General features: G+C 35.5%; 1 protein-coding gene across 3 annotated transcripts in view; it reads right to left on the reverse strand.

Moving 5' to 3' along the window:
• The window catches only part of LOC116168503 (brain tumor protein), a 115,969-nt gene that overhangs the window by 35,587 nt on the left and 56,559 nt on the right, over nucleotides 1-23,823 (reverse strand). Inside the window, exon 1 of one of the 3 annotated variants that reach the window (XM_031484391.1) lies at nucleotides 13,816-13,839. The exons of the other annotated variants lie outside the window; for them this stretch is intronic. The gene's annotated coding sequence lies outside the window, so the exon portion shown is untranslated. Of the gene's footprint in view, nucleotides 1-13,815; nucleotides 13,840-23,823 lie in introns of those variants that run through there. 3 annotated transcript variants of the gene reach the window in all.

A 23,823-nucleotide genomic window follows, 5' to 3' on the forward strand; every position in this document is an offset into this window, starting at 1 on the left:
TTCGGCATGCATAACGTTATAAAATTCACTTCCTTCACGAGTTTGTGTTAAGAAATTTGCTTTTATAATTTCACGTGTGCGTGCTTCGAAATTAGAAACAAAAAAACTTAAGTTTTTGTATCAATTTCCCAAAATTGTTGCATTAGCCTTATTAAAAATTAAATTACAACAAGAGCGCGTGTAGAACAAATTTAATTATATATTTTTTACAGTTTCCTAAACTTTTCACAGCGGATATGGCTTTTTGTCTTTATGCGATGGAATAGCACTTAAAATTAATTGCATGGATTATTCAATTTAGGACACTACATGACTTGAAAGGCATAAGAGATCTTTAATGTATTTTGAATTTTTTGATTTTTGGAAGTAGAGGTAGAAACGAACGATAAAAACAGATAACTGATAGAGAGAGAATTTCTTCAGAACTTGTAAAAATTTTCGAGTTTAATTTTTTCGTATAAAAGAAAGTTTTTTAAAGAATTTATTTAGCCATTCTCTGACGGGGGAGGGGGGGGGGGATCGAATAAGTTGAATTCCTAAAACGGTAATTGATAATAAAAATTGTGTAAGTATTGAATACTTCGATTTCACATCACATGATATAAGCTAAATAAATCGTGTAAAATGGAGCGGTAGAGTAAAGGAGAGATGCCACATTGAAGTTTCGTCATTTTTGTGTGGGATTTCGGGTAGAGAGGAGCATTTCTGTAGTCCATCGAAGCAGTGCATGACGTCAGTCCATCGACCATTATCCAGTAGAAAAGTCCACGTCATGAGTAAACCGAAGCCAGTGCCATTAGCTAACCGAGATTCTTTACATATTTGATATAAACTGTAAGTCGTATATGCCCATTTACTTTGAAAGTTTCCCTGGTAATGATGATATTAGGTAGATAAGAGGGTTAAATGTACAGGGTGAACATTTTATCTGGAACACTCGCTACAAAACATTTTTTTTAAAGGAAGCTTTTTGTGGTGTCCAAAATTATAAAAAAAATTGTTACAAATCTACGTACTTTAAATTTGTGATCAGTGGTGTACTTCGACATAGTCAGGGGGGGGGGCACATTTTTTAACGGCACAACTTATCATATTACATAAACTAATTAGCGAAACTTGTTGTCTTAATTAATTTTACTAATTTGAACATGTTTTTTTATGTTGTCGCATTAAAAAAATAGTAAGAAAAATAGTGCTTTCATTAAAAAAATTCTCCTAGCCCTGTAGACGCACGCCACTGTACAAATTTTTAAAACTTACCTATACATTTTTAATGATTTTTGATACAATAAATTGCTTTAACACGACTAACAAAAAATAGTGCTTTTTTTCAATGTAAACTATGCAATTGATTAACACAACCATTTTCCCTTAAATTCGTTTATGCAAAATAATACATTTTTTATGCGGCTATATCCAAAACAAGTACACTCTTTAAGAATATATAACGAAAAGTAGTTGTTTCCATTTAAAAAAACCACACACCTTCACGATGCAGAGGTACGCCACTGGCCACAAATTTAAAGTAAGTAGATTAGCAAACTTTTTACAGTTTTGTTTCTTTAAAAAAACTTTCTTTGAAAATATACCCAGTGTTCCAGAAGAATATTCATTCACTTATTCACTGCTGGAAAATAATTCCTATTATGATTGACAGTTTCCAAATTTCAAATAATACGCGTCTGTAGACGGTCGAATACTAACAGAAATCGGAAAGTATTTTTAGAATGCAATTATGAAAGTAATTTTCAAACGCTTTCGAACATGGACGACTTAAGCTTGAGTGGTTCTTATGTAGGATAAAGCAAAATGGGTTCTTATCCTAGCTTCGTGTGGTTTGTATCTTAGGTAAAGCTACATGCTACTGCTTACATTTTTCTGATGGACGCCATATTGAATTTTTACGGCATGAGAAGTTAAATTAAAAACTTCAGTGTTTTTTCAGTTAAGCATTAGTTTTAGTTTTTAACTACTTACGCATCTGGAACCTTGTGTCAAAATTGGGAGCCCATGTAATTACCAGCACTAATAATTTTAAATATACAGGGTTGGTTATAAAGGCGCAGCAAACCAATATTGCATTTTTTTGTAATTGAACACCCTGTACATTATTTTATATTTCAATTCTTCTCTGCAATTGTAAGCAAAATTATTAAGAAGCATATTGTACCTAAATTCGATCGTTTACGGGTTATGAAGTTTTGAAAATACACGCTACTTTTTTTACATTTATTGAATGAATAAAAATAATTAATGACATCACGAATTTTTAGCGCATTTGTTAAGAATTAAAAAAAAGGTGGTATTGTTTGCGTTTTGTCCGTCCGTTTGTCCATTCGTCCGGACCCACTCTGTGGTTTTGAACTACTTTTAGAGGAGTGGACCTAGAGTTCTGGAATTTTTTGCAATATGTAGCCTATACCTTCAAGGTGTGCCAGACGGGCATCAAATTTCGCTGTCTCAAGAGGGCCCCCCCCCGAGTTATTTCCTCAGATGCTAATTTTTTGAATGTAAAACGTACATTAACTTTTACATGCGACAACCGCCTGGTCTCAGAACTTGCATACGCATGTCTTGTAGGTGGTAGTAAGTAAAATTGTTGAAAATGGCGGGAGGGGGAGAGAGGTGAACATGAACACACATTGCACCCTTCATGGTATTCTAATGAAAGGTCTCACCGAAATGAATTGGTTTGTAGAAACTATAACTTTCCTCCGCGACTCCTTTCCGAGATCAGAAGGTGGCCTGGGGAAGGAGGGAGGGAGTAGAAATTAATTTTATCTTTCATGCGGTATTCCAATTAAAGGTCTCAACAAAAGGAACTGTGAACCAACTACCGCTCTATTTTCTGACTATTAAAAGAGGGAATTTTGGGGTGGGGGTGGAACTGGTTTTATCCTTCATGGTACTCTAATGAAAGGTCTCAACGAAAGGAATTAATTTCTACCAACCATAGCCTCCTTTTCGTGATCGGATATAAATAATTCCTTATATCTCAAGAACAGATTCTCGGAGGATGGTACTCACAAAGGGTGAATGGGACGTCTGGAAGTAATATATCTATTTTTTACGAGCGAATATTTCGAAAACGCTTTGTTGGAGGAAAGTACCCACAAACGCAAAATGAATTGTCTGGATCAGACATCTAACAAGAAAGAAAACATCGATACCAACCATTTACTAAGCTATTTCGGTTTTAAAAAAAGCGCTTTATCTGCACCAGAGTTGGGCACAATTTAAACTTGTTTTATGTGGTGAAAAGAACCGATTGTGAAGTTTGTTATGATTGTTTGAAATCATTAATTATTGCTCTTCAATCGTTCGATAAATTTTAAAATTGTCTTAACAAATGTTAAATGTGCCTTAGACTGGATTTATGTTTGGTGACGAAATCGCACTGGGCACACTTTAAATCCTTGGTGATCTTGTACATTAATACATGTAGTATATAATTAGATTTATCATTCGTTGCATAATCACACTGGACACATTTTAAATTCTTGGTAGTACCGCGTCTTAAAATGCTATTGCACAGGTTACGGTGCAAACTATATCTCTGTCTGTGTTGGAACAGATGGTCCTTGTTGAAAGTAAATGGGAGGCTATATCTATACTGCAACGCCGCCGTCATGGAGATTGGCGCCCTACGTGGGGCTGTTTGTGACAAGTTTAAGGGTAATAATTGCTAATTGAGCGTTCATAACAAATTTTGGAAAATATAATCAATGTGACGTCATCACCATTGCGCTACATTCCGACCTAATATTCAGATGCAGGAATGTCAGCGACTCATATCCCCCCTACCCTATATGGATATGTTCCACGATACGAAACGAAACTGGCGTATGACAATCGTGCACTGACAATCTGGCTCAGAGACAAAACCGTTTTTACGACGCCGTTCGGAACTTTTCGGTACTTGCGAATGCCCTTTGGTCTGCGCAACGCACTTTTTCGGCGCGGCCTATTTAAAGTTCTAATCCTCGGTTATCCAGACGACCCAATAATCTTGTCGGAAACCTTAGAGAACCATCTCGAAGACATGCACTTAGTATTTAAGAGGCTTAGACAATTTTAAAGCTTCGAGTTAAACGTGTAAGTTGTGTTGTTTTGCTTCTACAAGTGTCAAGTATCTCGGGCATTTAATTACTAGTGAAAACCCTATAAAAACCGATCATCCTGAAAGCCCAGAGGTATTTAACACGCCTTCCTTCGTGGGTGCTGAAAAAGAGACTCCAGAAATTGGAATAAGGCGACGAGGAAGACCTCCCAAACATCAGAGGAACGTAACTCCTGATTCCTCTTCGGGACGAATGTCGGAACCGGGGGCGGAAACTAATAAAGCCACCCTTGATCCGTAATTATATATGAAATTCTGCATACTTGCACAGAAAATGATCACTCTCATTTGTCTTACGATGGAATAATTCAAATTTCTAAGCGAGATAAAAATATGCTACTCCAATCTCTCTAAATCACATCCCGTAATTGAAATTATGGAAATACATCTTGCGGTTGTTCCAATTTTCAATATCTTGTACTGACGTGCTCGAGATACAAATTAAAATACATTGAAAACATAATTTCGTCCTCTTGTTCGAACGTGCCGCCAATTCCGAAGAAACGGGGATGAAATTATATTTGTCCTCAAATTCAATTAGGTAAACCGGCGGCACTCATTGGAGACTGGAGAAGTGTTCTTCCTGTACCACATGCAGTTAATGTTCAGAATTCTCCAAAGCTCCGCGAGGAATTTAATCTGTAACCTCTCCATATAATAAAAAACTTTCGAATTCAAATCACGGCTAGGAAACTTTTCCTATAATTTAAAGCTTAAGCTCTTAAAGCGAGCGAAAGTACATTTTTTTCTGAACTTTTAGGCTGTTGGTAGGTAGGTATAAGTTCTCCTTAGAAAAAAGATGAAACGAAACCGTTTGATGATATCTGACGAAGCGTGCCGATTCCATTAGAAACCTTTTGAGAACCGCCCTTTAGACCACGTCGTTGACGGAGGTGTATAGAACTGCGCAAAAAGCAAATTGAATTTTTTACGTTTAGTGTCTCACATAAAGCTTCAACGATCCAATACGTAATAGGGGTTGAACTTGGAAATTACGTGACATCTTTAAATATAAACCCTCGAATATTTTACTACGATCACCTCAATCGTCGAATTTAGGTGCAATTTCGTCCAAATCGAATTTGGAGCCATTAAAACGCCCGACGCTAGCGAGGGGGAAAAATCAAACACATTTTCTTTGCGCGAGCGAAAATTACAACTTTTCACTCTTGAATCGGCGATGGAGTCTTCCTTTCATAAACCGACAATGAATCCTGGAAGTTTTCTCCGAAACTTTTCCGAAATAAAATGAAACGTCCCTCTTCAAACGCCATGCGTTCGATCGGAACGGGTCAACAACGGAATCTGCGTGAAAGCGAAGGCGATTAATTACGAAAGACTCATTCTTTGCAGGCATCAACTTGTAGATATTTCTCGGTTCTTTTGTCGAAAAGGAAACGGGTTCGGACTGAACAGGATCAGGCGAGATTCTCCCTCCCCTTCCCTCTACTGGTCCTTTTCTATCTAATTATTTGGCCCTAAATTTATTCAGGGTTTAACAAATAAATAGGGTTAGGAAACCAGAACAAACATCTTATTTGAATAAACGGTTCAAAATGTTAGGGAACAACGTGCTCAAAAGTCCCAAATTTTTATTTTTTTCCAGAAACCATGACCCAAAATGACACCGCCTTATTAGGTTCCCGGTGAGGCTGAGACCTATATTTCATTCAAAAAAATTTTTCGTTTCGGTGCATAACCCAATTTTTTCAACTTAGATACCTTATATGTTACCAAGTCCCAAAATTTGGGAGTAAAAATATCGGACTTTCGCTTCATATAGAAACAAATTTTTATTCGTTTCTACCACCAATATTTTAAAAAAAAATTCAAATGGTTCAAAAATCTAAAAAAATTTTAGATTTTTTTAAAATTGTATAGTGTCATATTTTTCAAAAGGGAATGTAAATACACTTTTTAAATTAAAATATACAGGACACGCTATATATTAGCCTATGACCCACACTAAGCTACAATAAACTTTAAACAAATTAATGAAAACCTTCAGTACAGCTCTCGTTAAGAAGAATGTTTTCATATAGAACAGCCTGTATGTTTTAACCTAAAGAGATAGCATATTAAATTCTTTCTTGAAAAATATAACGCACCGGGGATGATATTAAAAAAGATTCAAGTGATTAAATAAAAAATGAGGATTAAAGAAAGATTTAAAAAAATGTTCAACTGACCCAAAAAAAATTCAATAAAATTTTTTTATCTTCCTTCTTGTTGAATCAATATTGAATTTTTATAGTGTTTTATTTTTCAAAAGAGAATGTAATATGAAATCTTTTTAAATTAAAATATATAGGACACTCTGTATATTGGTCTATTACAAGAGCAGCCTAGGCGGAAACTCCACGAACTAAAAAAACAAGCTAAATAATCTTTAAACAAACTAATAAAAACCGTCGTTGCAAACCTTTTTGGAAATATAGATTTTTAAAACAGAACATCCTGTATGTTTTAATGTAAAAAAATAGCATATTAAATTCAATTTTTAAAGTGTAACAGTAGAAGCGATACTAAAAAAAGGTTCAAGTGATAAAAAATTGAAAAAAAAATTTAAAAAAGTTCAAATGATTAAAAAAAAAACAAAAAATTCAATCAAATTTTTATATTTTATAGTGATATTTTTCAAAAGTGAATGTAAATATACTATCTTTTTAGATTAAAAGATGCAGGACACGCTATATATTAGCCTATGACCCACACTAAGCTACAATAAACTTTAAACAAATTAATGAAAACCTTCAGTACAGCTCTCGTTAAGAAGAATGTTTTCATATAGAACAGCCTGTATGTTTTAACCTAAAGAGATAGCATATTAAATTCTTTCTTGAAAAATATAACGCACCGGGGATGATATTAAAAAAGATTCAAGTGATTAAATAAAAAATGAGGATTAAAGAAAGATTTAAAAAAATGTTCAACTGACCCAAAAAAAATTCAATAAAATTTTTTTATCTTCCTTCTTGTTGAATCAATATTGAATTTTTATAGTGTTTTATTTTTCAAAAGAGAATGTAATATGAAATCTTTTTAAATTAAAATATATAGGACACTCTGTATATTGGTCTATTACAAGAGCAGCCTAGGCGGAAACTCCACGAACTAAAAAAACAAGCTAAATAATCTTTAAACAAACTAATAAAAACCGTCGTTGCAAACCTTTTTGGAAATATAGATTTTTAAAACAGAACATCCTGTATGTTTTAATGTAAAAAAATAGCATATTAAATTCAATTTTTAAAGTGTAACAGTAGAAGCGATACTAAAAAAAGGTTCAAGTGATAAAAAATTGAAAAAAAAATTTAAAAAAGTTCAAATGATTAAAAAAAAAACAAAAAATTCAATCAAATTTTTATATTTTATAGTGATATTTTTCAAAAGTGAATGTAAATATACTATCTTTTTAGATTAAAAGATGCAGGACACGCTATATATTAGCCTATGACTAGAGCAGAATAGGCTGAAACTCCCCACACTAAAAAAAAAGTTAAAATCAGCTTTAATCAAATTAATAAAAACCGTCGTTGCAAACCGTTTTGGAAATATAACTCTTCTTAAGGAGAATTTTTTTAAATAGAACATCCTGTATGTTTTAATCTATAGTCTTTTAAAAATATAACACATTATAGATATATTCAAAAAAGATTCAAGTGATAAAAATAAAGAAAGATTAAAAAAATATTTTTTAAAAATTTCAATAAAATTTTTTATTTTTTAAGATTTTTTAAAAATCATCCTTGATTCTTTTTGAATCGATATTAAATTTTATACTATTATACTTTTCAAAAGAGAATGTAATATGTTATCTTCTTGGATTAAAATATACAAGACACTCTGTATAATGGCCTATGATTCGAGTAGCCTAGACTTAAACACGCACTAAAACACTTTTGAGTCAAAAATTCCCATATTTGGTTTTTTTAATTTTTAGTACCTATACGCTATTGCAGCTATGTCTGCCCGTTTGCCTGTACGTCCTAGAACTTACAGTTTCAAGTATATAATTCGTGCATTCAGCAGCAAAGAAAAATGTTGCTTGTATACATGAATCAATGAGATCAATTTCCGTCAAAAAAGGTCCAAAATGGATTAAGGCCATTTTGGTTCCAAATTCTTCAAATGATTCCACGTTGTAGTCTGATTTGATGTTGAAATTCCTCACTAGCCCCCCCAAAATATGTTAATGTGACGTTCTCGTACTAACGATTTAATCAATGATTAATTGAGGAAAGTCGTTCAGAAATTCGTAAAGTAAACATGTCACGAAATAATATTTACATCGAGATTGTAATTGCGACGATAGCGTCTCTTTTTATGTAAACGCGTAATTATAGACAATTACGCTATTACGAAGTATTCGAAAGAAAGGATACGATCGTGATTTCGATTAATTTGTCACAAATTGATCGCAACAAGTTGGCTCGTTGCGTAACAGACTTTGCGCCCCCCCGAACGACGGCAGCGCCATCGTGTGTTTCAAAATCGGAACGTAATTAATTGTCGCTTGTCGACATTTTAATAACGCGCGATTGTATAAAATACCAGGTAAAGTAGGCCATGATCATTTGACAATAGATTTGCTTGTTCACCTTAGGCGGCCTTTAAATCAATATTTAGATTATGCTCGTAGAAAGTGTGCAAGATTACAAAAGTCGATGTCATAAAAAGGGAATGGCGAGGAAATCTGCATTTTATAAATGAACGAGATGACTTTAGGAACGAGGTCGAACCAAACTAAAGGTAAGAACTGTCGGAAGTATCTTCACTGCGGAGGGGGATGATGTAATATATTTGCATTGCGGAATTCAGAGCCACGATACACATTCATCTTAATCCGAACTCTTTTTGTCGTCTTTTAAAAAAAACGTAAGATTTATGCTGTGTGCTGAGAGGTTAGAGGTTTCGGACGAAAAGGAAAATTAGGAGAAAACTTCGCCCGTAGCGAGAGAACCATTGAATTGTAAAAAGTAATTTTAAGTTTGTCTGCGAGAATTCCACCAGGGAAAGAGGTTTTCTCTTCCGTACGTTTTCTTTTAAATTTCGGGAGGACTTCTGACTTCTTTATATAGTAAATACGTCTCTTGTGTGTAGAGATACTCAAATATAACGTGTACAGATTTATTTTTTGCCAACAGAACTGTACACGATACCTTTCCATTATACGATAGCCGTAAAATTAGATGGTCGAAAACTCGAATGAAAAAATTTTAATTCGGTTCGAAGGACCAGTTTGTAAGCCTATAGGCGTATAATTTTAGATCTCGCCATCACTCAAGAATTAAAGTGAGCTTAATCGTTTGAATGAAAAACATGTAATACTCTCAAGTTAGTTTCGTAATTGTTTCAACATTGATTAATTATTTAAACAAATTATTAATAATGTAAATTTCTGATTTAATCTGAAAATTGTCACCTATAAATTTTTGACTAATTTGTATTCACGCATATTTTTGCAAATTATTTGATTATTATTCATAGAATCAATGAAATTTGAATGTGTAGCATGCGGAACTCGAGAAACTTGCGCTTTTTTACCCACAAGCATTGCCTAAAAAGTAGAACCTTTATTGAAGTAAAAAAATCGCCGTTTTTCATCAATTTCCTCCTTTTTTTGAATGCCCATCAATCCAATGTCAAATCAAATCTCGCAAAACTTTAATTTAAACTTTCTTTGTTAATTTATAATTTGTCTCCATTCCAATGTCTTTATCTAATTTAACAGACTATTGTTATACTGGGTGTTTCTGAATACTATTCCACAATTGAACAATGTACTGTTACAGTAAACAAGTTGTAAATCAGCATATGCATGATTAAAGCACATCAGGTCAGTATTTTATTAGCAAAGTTTAAAATTATCGATCTCACGAGTAATTTTGGCTGCGTTAAATAATTAATTTTATTTAATTTCAATTGACGGTACGTCTTCATTTTGTAAAACAAATCACAAAGTAAATAATAAGTTTTTTAAAGTCACTAAATAAAGAAAGTACCGCAATCCATTGGGCTCGTGTGTTTGAGAGAGAAGGCATGATTTTTGCCCAAAAATGGCGGAAGTTACCAGATTCTAGTAACTTTAATGTTAGGGATTGTTCCACCTGTTTGGAGATGTCTGTATATATTTTCATAAAATATGACTACTATGAAGTTAGGTTATAAAAAATTACAGCTATTCAGATTTTGACAATTTTTGTTAAGTTGGCAGCAAATTTGCCCAAAAATGGCGGATGATTGCGGTACTTTCTATATCTAGTAACTTTAAAGTTTTTATACTGGTAGCGCTATCTAACGGTCAAATTATAGCACCTCCGAAACCCATATCGAAATTATTTTCTTCAATTTATCGAAATTATTTTCTTCAATTTGCTCTCGGCCGCGTTCGTAAATGAATGAAGCTGGATTGACGAAAAAATGATTATTTATGCATCAATTTTAATATAAAAACGTCAAATATAATTTTGATAAAAACGTTTATAAGTTTGACTCGCTCCGCGATCGGCAAGCAAAAATGATCGTTTTCAAAACGCAAAACCTAGGCAGAGTAGAGGTCTAATGAGGTAGATTCGATTGGAAATTGCCCTTGGATCACCAAACAGTAAAAGAAAAGAAAGAAACAGAACCGAGGGCGAGTTCGGCACAAACCTAGGCAGAGTAGAGGTCTGATGGCGTAGGTAAATTTGTTTTGAAATTGCCCTTGGATCTCCAAACATGAAAAGATATTTGATAACAAATTTACTAACCCCATCAGACTTCTGTTCTGCCTAGGTTTGTGCCGAACTCGCCTTCGGCTCGCTCGGCACTGATTTTAAAACGATCACTTTTGCGTAGCAGCTTAAGAAAGTTTCAATGACGTACGAAAGGACGAGAGGCAAAAGTCATAGTTTTAAAAAGTGCAGAGCGAGCCGAAGGTTATTTCGGACAAGCCTAGGCAGAGTAGAGATCTGATCGATAGGTCAATTTGTTTCGAAATTGCCCTTGGAACTGTCAAAAACTAATATTTTATAACCAAGACGAAGCGAGACGCAAGCGAGTTTGGTGCAAATATACCTACCCCATCAGAGCTCTTCTCTGCCTAGGTTTGGTAGTTTTAAAACAATCACTTCTGCCTGCCTTTCTCGTTCGTCATTAAAATAGGCCCGATTATTAGACTTTTATGCAAAAGTGATCGTTTTAAAACCAGCCTAGGTAAAGGTCTGATGGGGTAAACAAATTTGTTTCGAAATTGCCCTTGGAACTTTGAAAAAAAAATAGTTTTAGAACCAGAACTCAGTGAGCCGAAGTGTAACGATTTATTTTCTCCATTACTAAACATTATTATTGTTTACGGTACTTGTTGAAAAAACCTTGAAGCGATTTGATAGATGGCTCCATCTACTGACGGAATTTAACCACGCAATTTTTCCGCGCAGATTGCCACCGTCTTGATTTTTGGGTGTCCACTTTCATTTGTTTTTTTTTTTCGTAAGCCGTATCAAGGTACACGTCGATTAAAAAAAACTGCTAAAAGCGTTAGGTAAAACGCCATCTTCCCAATATATTGATCTTTGGATTTGGGAATTCCGAAATAATTAGTTTGGACGGGATTGACCTGTACTCCTAGCGCGTTCTTCCCATTTTATCGTAACTACCGCCATGCGTATTTCGTTTATTTAGAGTGTACCTTCTGGAGGTTTCGACTGCACCTTCCATCGACAATTGCCGCTTGCTACGATTAACCCTCTTATCTAACGCGTATAGATAAATGTTATGTTATTAAAAAAAGAGGTGTTACCTTTGATTTCTTTTAGGGTCCAAGTACGATACACGTTTTACGTTACGTTACGTTATAATTTTTGACGACGCTCATGTTCCCATGCGGCCCTACGAGCGGCCATTTTGCTGTGAAATAGGTCACCGCAGACGATTTCATCGGGGATCGACCCCCATAAAGGTCAACTTCCGTAACTCTTTAGCGTCTTAGAAGCAGATTACGAGTAGAGCGAGGCCCTTCAGGCATTAATCAACTAATTATTTATACCGAGAATACGTGCGATTTTTTTGCCCGCAATTTCGTTATTGTGGAAAATTGTTTTAAGATTCAGCAATTGGTTTAATCAATCATTATTGACTTGGTATTTATTCTTTTGGTTTTGCGGGAAACTAATTGGGAGTTTTCTGGGATGTTTAACGTACCCGTTTGGGGAAAGTCGTATATGAGAATATTTAAGTTTGTATAGTTTTCCGCGAATTAAACCCGAGGATAGTATGTAAAGTTCAGTGCGTCAACTTATCTCATTTCTCTCTTTGCTAAAGCGCTTTTGAGAATATTGGGCCTCTGCGAGAAAATTTGAATAAAACACTTCTTCGCGAATAAATGAATATCTAAAAGCTGCCATTTTCAAAAATACGAAGTCGCTTTCCACGGTCGAACTATTAATAAGATTTTAATTCTGGAATGGAGAGTTCGGCCTGTTGTTTCACATGAAACTTAGGTCACGATTAAATATACAATTTGCAGTTGCCGAGAACCAATTGTTGACAATTAACAATTGAAAATTTTCTTTTAGTAACGTAGGAAATTGATTTGAATTGGTCCATGTTGTTAATATCAGAAATTGAAGTTTAAAGGAGGAAAAAACACGGCGAGACCTCGGCTTAAGTGAAAGCTTTTTGATTAAATTAAGAGGTCTTTGAAGGAATCGCTTGAGGAAATTCGGGGCAAGGATTAAAGAAAGTCCATTAACAACTATTTCAGAAAGGGCGCGATCGAAACGAGCAAAAAAAGCATCGGAGACCATGTGTTTCTTAAAAGGGGAAAAAAGTGCTACCGTCATAGGTTTCATATAAATAAACCGTATTATGTGTTATGTCAATTCTAACTGACATTTTCCAGAGTTTATGCCTCCCACTTACACTCGTTTTTTTTTTCCTATAAATAATAAATTCGGCATTACGACTTGCTTGAACTTTAAAATCGCGTCTTCTAAATACGAGAGCCGAATTAGATTCACAGGCATTTGATTAAGTAGGCCATCCTGGCCAACCCCGAACTCATTTTTTTTTCCACAACAAAAGCCACACAACGGACGTGAATGTTATTATTTATCCAAGCAAAGATTTCCGCATCTTTCAGCGAGTTAAATTGATGCAAAACTCAAAATCCGGAAATCCTCGGAGGAATTGAAACTGCCCTCGAAACTTCACCTTTGAGATTAAGGGAGAATGTATGCTTACGGCGCCGTCTCTATTTACATACTTCTGCGGCCGTATATAACGCGACATTTACGTTGAACAGAAATCTTATTTTTCCCCGCGCCCACGCGCATTTTCGCCCTCCCCCTCATTAACGCAACGTGATGGAAGAGGTGCGTGGGAATATACAACACGAAAATTTTGTTCGCCTAGTTTATCATTGTTAAAAAGTGAAAAACGAGATTTTCCGCAGAGAATTAACCGTGATTATAATTCGGCTCGAAGAACCAATTAGGTTAACCTTTTGATATGTTGAGTTTGAACAATACGCGTCGCTTCGTGATTTAAAACAAAAAAGTCGGCCATCATTAAGAATTTGTAATTCAAATGAATGAACTACGAGCTGCCAAATAAGATGTACAGTTTCGACATTCGTTCTCATTACTTAGAAATGAATAAAAGTTTCGGGACTTGGAAGCACACACAACTCGTCTCTATAGTTACTTACTTACTCTGGAAGGAGTCCAACAAAGTGATTAATGGAGATGCGTACCTGAAACAAGACAGAGAAAATGTAAGGCGTAAATTCAGAAATGACTTTGGGTCAAAAGGGTAAGCGTGTAAATAATTAATTAAATCGCGAAGTAACATTTCATAATTTAAGTAAAACACGTTCCAGTTTCACGGTACGAAGAGTTTCCTTTTGCAATATCAAAGGAGAGCGAAGAGAGAATTCGCGTTTTATGTTTACGGAAGCAAATATTAAACTTACGTACATCGTTCTTCGCTAAATTAAACAGGCAAAACAATGCAGAGAGTTACCTAACGAAATTACACAAGAAGGGTTGCGTGACATAATAAGCGATCGACATCCCGTTTAATTGTCGAAATGGAATCAATTGAGTTTGGAGGCAACAAAAAAATTAACGGAGGCCAATGGTCCATTAAATCACTAACGGATATGAATAGTAAAGGTCCCAAAATTGACCCTTGAGCAGCAGCGATTCATTACTTTAATATAAAAAAGTAATTAAAACTAATGTTACGACTTCTTTGCCTTAATTGAATAAACGCATCGTACATTTTATGAACTTTGTCATCACGAGTAAGCACTTAAGGCTCATCATGCCTATAGTTTTGTCGAACGTCTGTTGCTAATCCGCGCCTCTCGTTTATTTTCTCTTTCGAAATATGTACTCCAATTATTTACTCAGAAACTAAAAATGCGCCAAGTGTAAAATATCTAAATCTGTTCATCTATTAAACAGTTGCGAAATGAAAAGGTCCACGATTCCGGGAGCGTAGAAAAGTTTGCGAGGCTAGGCGGCGCAGCTGCCGAAACGGAGAGTATCTCTAGACAAAGCAATGTTGCCAATTCCTCTTCTTGTTTTGCAGGTGCTTTTCAATTAACAAACCACAAACCTAGGCAGAGTAGATTTCATGTTTGGCGATCCAAGGGCTCTTCTATGCCTAGGTTTGTGCCGAACATGCCTTCGGGTGGGTTTTAAAACTATCACTTTTGCCTGCTTTGCCGCTCGTTCGTAATTGAAAATCAAATTTTATATTTTTTGGCCTGCCCTGTACAAGGTGTTTTTTTTCTGGGAAAGTAAAATAGGTAGGTTTTTGAAAATTTTAACTTAGGCGTTACTCTGAAAGCCGAACCGATGTAAAATATTTTCAAAATGGCCGCACTTCCGGAAACACCGGAAGTAGATAGTAACTTCGTTATTTTAAATTGCAACCCCTATTTTTTAACTGCATTTTTGGATTCTACGTGAAATTTCAGTTCTTTTGATACCCACATGTCGATATCTGGAAAGGTTTTTAAGGTATTTTGACTTTAAGAAAAAAAATGGCGGATGCAGATGGTACCTTGATAATTGATTACTTGCAAACGGTTGTAGTCATGGCAACCTATTTTTATCAGTGCATAGAGAATGAATAGGGCTTTCTTTTAGTGCACTTAAAAAAAAGTTAAGTTGCGTACGACCGCCCCTATGGATATCCAAATTTATGAAACTTCAAAGACTAAAAACTCAGTTTTTTTTAATGGAATGACCATGTTCTTACTATTCCATGAGATAGAGAATCGAAATGGGCATATTTTGACAATACATGTTCCTATAGCTATCTTTAACAGTTTCTGACTTATTCCCATTTTATTGAATTGACACTATTTTTTTAGGATTTTCTTTTTAGTAGTCGGCCATGATTCTATAACAATTGAATTTTAAACAAATCTAGTGACACTAATCCATCACCCACTGTTATAGGTTAACATAAGTTTTTCAAAAATCGAAAAATGACTCGCAGTGGTTTCACCTATTTTGGAATTTAATTGTTATTTATGGTGAAATGGGCAGAATCGCGGCGCGTGCTTTCCGTACATTCATTCGAAAACTAGAACGAAATTGTATGAATTTTTGAAATTTTGTACCCCTAATGCACTACAAACCGTTGAAGCACAAGTTATACAAAGCTCTACAAGAGAATATTTAAGAAAATGAATTGAATTGCAAATGCAAGATTAACAAAATAAATTCAATGCAAAATATAAAAAACTTCGTTGAAACATTTTTGGTATGGAATTGTTGCTAGAACAGATATCGCATTACCTCTCTTAATTTCCAGACTTATACGTTGTTTAAGANACCAATCATTCGCACCCCGATTCATCGATAGCTTACCAACTCCCGGATAAAAACCCGCTAATCGATAAACTTACAGCTACCGCCAAATTAGAGTACCGCTGAGCCGAGGCGATCAGCTCCGACATCTCGACACCTGAGATCGCCGCCATTGCCCTTTTACCGCAACCCGAGGCAACGGCATAGCCGACTGCAGAATACTACCGTATCGACACCAGGGATACCAACTAAATAATAATTCTGTATTCTGTGGTGTAGATACACGGTGTCCAAAAATAAAAGGAAACTGGTGTGTAAATAAGTTTTATTTAGAAACCCTGGGGCACGACTGCAGCTACCCGCGTGCCCACCGAAAAACCCTTACAATGGTAGATATCGACATGTGGATATCAAAAGAACTGATATTTCACGTAGAATCCAAAAGTGCAATAAAAATAGGGGTTGCCATTTAAAATAACGAAGTTACTATCTACTTCCAGTGTTTCCGGAAGTGCGGCCATTTTAAAAATATTTTACATCGATTCGGCCTTCAGAGTAACTCCTCTAAGTACAAATTTTCAAAAAGCTACTCAGGAACACACTTTTTCTTGTTAATTTTGGTGCGTAGAATCCAAAAGAATTCGTACTTTTTCAATCGGACTTCTCAATCAAAAGTTATAGACTAGAAACCAATTTCGAAAGAAAATTCAAAGGGCTGTAACTTTTGAACTAGTAAATTATGGATTCTATAGGCCATTTTACTTTCCCAGAAACGTTTAACTATAGCTCTCAAAAAACACCCTGTGTACTATTTGACTAAACCATTGTAAGTGGTTATCGAACATGCACCAACTTTTGACGGTATTTCGATTTCGACTGCGCAGCTAATGAAAAAGTCTCATTTGTTACAAATTTAATGAACCACACTGTATAGCTACAAAAATCCATGTTTAATATGGATCAGAAAAAAGCACATACTGTATCGAGTAGCATTTTTTATTACAAATACAACGATTTATGCCGTATGGTACAATATAATTGTTTATTAGGTATGTCATTTGAAGGAACGATCAATGAATTATTTTGACATTTTATCAGCGCCTACTACATCAAAATGTTAAAAATTGGTTATTAGTTAAGTCAGAAAAGAGGCTTTTGGTTTTTTCAAGTATCTTTGGTACAAACAGGAATTTCCGAATTTCGCGCATGTTCCATCCGAGCAAAAATTGATTGATAGGCGACATGTAGTTCACTGGGTGAGGCGGTTTCAGCAGGACGGGGAGACAGCTCACACAGCAAGAATTTCAATGGAAGCAATTTGGGATGTTTTTCGCGCTTCCGCGATTTCCCGGTTTGGTGACATTAATTGTCCTACTCGTTCCCCAGACCTGTCCGTGTGCGACTACTTTTTGTGTTCGAATCAAATAAAAGCTAAGGCCCTAAATCATTCCCAAATACAACCACTATATGCTACTTTGCAGTTTCCACGATCCAAACAATGATCTCATGCCGAATTCGCAATTGTAATCAAATTAAACTGAATATGATCCAAATCCCCGACATTTCGTCACCAGATATCCGGATAGCATTATGATAACAATGCTCTATAGACATTAAAAGACGTAGAAAGGGAAGTTACCAGTACCACCAAATGGTTACAGATTTATTCTTGAAATTCCACTAGCCACATAACTCAACTTTACCTAGCTATAAAATTCGAAAAAATAAATCCTAATTTATAGCTACCGTTGCAAGCCTAGAAGACAGAATACGGCAAGCTATCACTGTTGGTCCTGGCAATCAACAGATTTATAGTTACGTTTGACCTCCAAACATTGGGCACCTAGACAATATTAAGATACAAAGAACGACGCAAAGCGGAGTGCCTTTAACGATGCAAGTGCTTTAAAGACCAATTATACACGTGTATCTTATAGTATTTTTTATTATACCTGCAGTATAATTTAAAAATAGGAAATACAATGAAGTCATATTGACGTTATACTCGAATACATGTTTAATTAAGTGGGCTGGGTGTTCGAAATTTCACGATTGCCATGGAAATGTCACTTGACGTTTGCTTATAAAAATCATCGTCTTTGTAAATAAAACGATTTCCATTGAAAAAGATAATACACCGTCCATTAAATCGCTTGTTGTAAAATCTAAACAAACGTTGTTAGGTGTAAAATCCAACTCCAGTAAAGCCTATTATAAAGAATATGAAAAGTTGTTTCCATGGATGAATAGGAAGTTACTTACGAATACAGTCTTAAATTAATCGATAATGCTGGCATATATGAAGGAAATGTCAAAGGTATTTAAATCTTCTATATTTTGGTGCATTCATTCAAAACTTCAAACAATAATGCGATTAAGGCCTTTTTTCGCCCGCATTTGAGTGTTTAAAACGGAGATTGTGATTCAGGTATAATAAAAAATCATCATTTTTGCACTACTCTGGCATTTGTTATAGACAGGATGAGATTGAATTGTAGATCTAGTAATACGAACTCTGTTCGTTACAAGTTCTTGCAGAAATACGAAACGAAATTAATTTCCATTGGAATATCTCCATGTTCGCAGCTACGTTTTCAATAAAATATAATTGGCACACGTTGAAGTAGGCTCGTTATTGACACGTAAACATTTCTGAGAAACTCGGAAAGGAAGCGGCGTGGCGGCGGCGGCGGCGATGCTAAAGTTAGCACATACAATTACTGGAAATATACAAATAACACCAATAAAGGTGCTTTAACGCGAAGGCAGAGGGCGCGTTCTCTCCACAAAAGAAAAGTAAGATGCGGGAATAATGGGAAAGAGGAAAAATATAATCATCGATGTTTCTCGGGGCGTTTGCGTGAGCTGGTGCACAAATGTAGATTTTAGGAAACGTTGCGGCGCTTTTTCTTTGGCCACCGTCTAAATTATGCACACGCCATTCGGCGAAAAATTCATCTTTCCCTCAAGAAATTCGAAATGGACCAAACCGAAAAAAAATTTCATAGACAGCAGGCAATGTGTCATAAATGAATTTATTATTTATATACATACTGGCATACACACAGCGGCGGTGATCTCATTTCACATTGATGGCGTCAATTCAATTACATGGTGCTGAGGTTAACAAACTCCGCTCCGAATCGAAATTATGAAAAATCCCCCATTTCCATTGTAATTAAACCGAAAAAAAGGGGCAGACGATTTCTTTTCCAAAACGCCCACCGCTAGCGTCCTTTTTACACGGCGGGCGAGCGAAACCCCTAAACTCCGGAAATAGCTTTCAGAAGTGCTGTCTAAAGTGCTTCTGGTGTTTATTACGAACCGGTCAACGTACGACTTATTGTCACAATTAAAAGCCATAAATTGGTTAGGAAGCTTAAAAATAAGACTCCCGTTTTTTTCTACGCACACGCCCGTCCAAATACGCTTCAAAACAATCAACACGTTTCAGTTGGCATCGATGGCCGTGTGGCTCGCCAAGCGATGTTTCTTTTTTTTTTGGTGGTCGAAATAAACAAATTTGTTTACCGGCGAATCGAGGCTAATGATCCTGAACTTTCTTTTTGGTAACCGCCAGTAAACTACCCTTGACCGAGATTAATTTCTGTAGTGTAGGCGATGACACCATTGGCATGTTAGGAAATCATCGTTAACCATGGAATGATGAAGTTATGCTTTATGTCGAGGTCTGTCTCTCGTTTGTTTAAACAAGTGAGGGAATAAAAACAAAACGCAGAATTTTCTAATATTTCAAAAATTATTACTCCCAAGACTCTAAACGGAGGTACCTTTCGCCTTACTTATGAGTTTATTGAATATTAACCTATATTTTTATAAGTTAAGAGGTTCCACCCTGTTTATACAACCTACAAAGATGCACACATTTTTGAGAGCTGGCAACCACGCAATTTTTAGAAGAGGAAAGGCTCTCTGCGCCATCTGGAGAACACCAATGCAAGTTACGTTTGGCATCTCACTCAATACCGAGACTGATCTCGACAATCAGCTCGAAACCCGGAACGAGGGGTGAGCTATCTATTTCAGGGGCGAGATTCTGCTGATAAAAACTCTTCGGTTTAGAATTGTATGTGTAATGCGATTCACAGATTGCTACATATTTGGCTGAAACATTGAATTTGCCCTACAAAGTCATCTTGCTCTTAACAGCAGGATTTTATTGCGGGACATGCAGGTCTGCGAAGATGCGTTTATAGCTTTCTCTCAGTTTTGGCGCGTTTCCGGACTTCCTCCGAACATGGACTGTATGTTGCAGGTGCGAAGGCGGTGAAGAAGTGGGCGGCCGGCACCGGCTGAAACGGGTGTTGAGGCATACCCCCGAAGAGTCGAGTTCTTTCTTTTGCCGTTAGAAGCCCTTGTAGTGTTAGAGGTTGCTTAGTGTTTTGGCTTCACCATAATTATCTTTGGGGTGGTTTTCTCTTTCTCTTTGATGTCTTGGTGACTCCATTGAAACGTTTCTTTACGGCCTAGTAATTTGCATCTAACGAGGTATGTTACATATATGATTACGTAGTGTTATTCTTAAGACGTAGGGCTGTAACCTTCACTCAAAGTTCCTCATCGTTATTTCTTTTGGGTCACCTTTTTACGTTGAACGTACCTGGATTTTACTTACGCCTCACGCCGTACGTGCGTGATGTAGCAGTTTTATTTGGACCCGCACCTACTTCATTCTAAAACATTACTACCGACTTCAAGTTTATACCTGGAGATTGTATCTATTTGCTCCGGAACTGCAAGTATATATTTATGAAACCTTGGAGATTGTAGTCCACCAAATTTTGCTTTTACTAGTGTAAAGTCATTCGAATAATTGAATCTTTTTGAGTATTAATTACAGTTTTAGTATACGATTAGCCTCCCGTGTCAGGCGTCAGGCATTGCTATTACGCTTACGTATCTTTTATCAAGATATCAATTCCAATCAAAATCTTATTAATTTGTCTACAAACTTTTTTGTAGTGATGGTATAGTAGCGAACATTCCAGAAATTTGGATAAACATCGAGGCGCCATGAAAGATAACGGACGGAGGCGAATGTGACGTATTTCCGAGAAATATGACGGATGTCGAGAATGTTTTAGAAAAGTCGGATGCTTTCGGAAGCGCTCGACAACTTTCGAGAAAGAGGGGGTGTTTTATATTTAAGTAAACGAATTGTGTGTATGTGAGTAATAAATAATATTTTTACTGTAATAAATTAATCAATTTAGAGACTTATAAATTTATTGTTAATTAATTGTAATAAATAAAGCACGCAATGAAACTTACGTTTACAGTATTATTAGAATTTGCACCGGTCCCGACTGTGATACTGTTAAAAAAATTGGGTCCACCCACTTAGTCCCCCTCCTGTATCTACTCTGCATCAATTTATCCGCGCTATTTGTGCCTATTTGGTTTTGGAAATATTCAAATGAAGGCTACGTGAATGCTTAGCCCTCTAAAAAATTACACTTTTTCATACTGAAACGACTTCGATTGTCTTTAATTGTGCTTTTATGCGTTTTCTACAAGAATCTTAGGTGAACATTTGAAAAAAATACCTACAAATAAGAACGTTGAGATTGCGCACGTCTGAGTTTTACAATATGCGATATGCTTGTCTTTACCAGAAGTATTTGTGGTTAAAATTTCAAAAAAATATCTGTATAAATAAGAAAGTTGACATTGCGCAGACTGCGTATGTGCAAATTAATTGTAAAGATTTTTCTTGGTTCCCGGATCTATTAGCTACCGAATGCAAAAAGAACGAAACATCTTCGTTCGTAAATGAACTGTATTCAAACAAAATGAAATAACTAATCTCTTTTTTAACGTATTTCAGTTCAAGTTCAAATTTCTAAAATGTGTATACAGGGTGTAGCATAACATGGCTATCTTTGATATTATTATACTTAGATTCGGTTAAATTGGCAAAACTGTGTAGTTTTTTATGCTGATGGATATTCCGATGCGAATTTTTAAAAGCAAGAAATCGGTTCGTAGATAATTGGGAAAAAGTGAAAATCGCCATTTTTAAAAAGTTCAAATATTTTAGTAACAAAGAGAGCTATTGAAAAAAGTTTCAAGCAATTCGATAGGATAAATTCATTGGACGTAGACGACAATTGACATCAACTTCCTTATTTTAAGTGGATTTTTACTTAGTTTGATAGTTTTTTTCTCTTTCTAACCATAACAAGTTACCATTCAAATAACAAACGTGGGTAAAATTACAATTTAAATTTTTTCTTCATAGTTGGCCATGAAACCAGCAAACAATTGACGTTTGCAATGTTACAATTGTCTGGCCGGCCAGTAGTTTTATTAAAGAATTAATTAACATACAAAAAATATAATAATAAAATTTCAGAAAATGTTCAAAATGCATTCCATTATTATCTAAGCCCATTCGGCACGGTTAAGCTACTGCAGCAATTACGTTGCGCAATGTATTTCTATTAAACAAATGTTGCATTGTAAAATGACAGTTAGGCCTCTATGGTAGTTTTGTTTCCATGGGCAACTATGACGAAAAAATGAAAATTGTAATTCTACCCATGGTTATTATTTGAATGATCACTTGTTATACATGGTTGGAAAGAGAAAAAAAGACCGTATCAAACTGAGTGAAAATCCAATATTTAAAATAAGGAAGTTGGTGTCAATATCTCGAAAACCGCCATTTGTTCTACGTCCATTGAATTTATCCCATAGAATTTTATACATCGCTAACCAACGGAACGATCCTGGGGTTAGCGAACTAATGATAATTACTTTAACTTGTTTCCAATTATCTACGAAACGATTTCTTTTTTTCAAAATATCGCATCGGAATATCCATCCGCATAAAAAACTACACAACTTTGCCAATATAACCGATAATAATAATAATAATAACAAAGATAGCCATATTATCCTACTCATTTTAGGATGTTTAGGTTGCTTTTCCAAACAATCTTGAATCGTGAATAGTAGTTAAGGCCTCGGACGGACGGAGAAAGTGGCAATAATAGCGCCTCCCAACATGAGTTGGGAAATACGCTTAAAAAACTGTTCATTTTTGGGCTAGGGGGGGGAGTGAACGGATCTCGCAATGGTGATTTTTTAAGTAAACATCAGACTATAGGAATCCATTTAGTACATTTTAACATTACTATCACGAATGGAGGAAGCAGTTTTTTGTTTAGATTTCCACAAACATCATCCCATTTTATATTAAGCCTGTTGAAACGATTCAATTGAAACGTTGAGTAATTCTCACACCGTAAGTCGTTTTACAATTTGATGATACGGAAACTTTACGACTGACTATGTTGAAAATTAAATACATCTGCATGTTCTAATTTAAATGTGTAGGTTGTAACCTTTCCAAGATCGTTGTCCGATTGTGTCATAGTTAATTGGAGATTAATAATTTTGACTCCCGAATCCACTCGGGAGAAAATTATTTAAAGGATAAGGGGGTCGTTATAAGTTCAATTTCTGCTGACAAACCTGATCGATATATCTTTTGTTAGATTGTTCCACCCACTCATCCTACTTCCGATTTATTACAAGTATAACATCTCCATTTCAAAACTTTCTAATAACGCGGGCCCACGTCAGAGGAAACCCTCATTTGTTTTTTTTAGCGTGGACTGCGTAAATGATGGGGAACCGATCAGAAAATTTTAAATTAAAAAAGAATTTCGGATAAATAAAGTGGATAATGAAAGGGTACCTATCAAAATCTGATCCCGATTTTAAAAACGCTATTAAAATTTAAATTAACTGTCGTCGCGTATTTCATCACGATTTTTGGCGCGGGTAAATTAAAAAGTCAAATGTGTCGTGCGTCGTATTTGCGAAACGTAATCGTGCGTCGTGCATCCGCGTGTCTATGATAGC

This window comes from Photinus pyralis, unplaced genomic scaffold (genome assembly GCF_008802855.1).
Source record: "Photinus pyralis isolate 1611_PpyrPB1 unplaced genomic scaffold, Ppyr1.3 Ppyr1.4_LG4, whole genome shotgun sequence".
In the NCBI taxonomy this organism is placed as follows: domain Eukaryota; kingdom Metazoa; phylum Arthropoda; class Insecta; order Coleoptera; family Lampyridae; genus Photinus; species Photinus pyralis.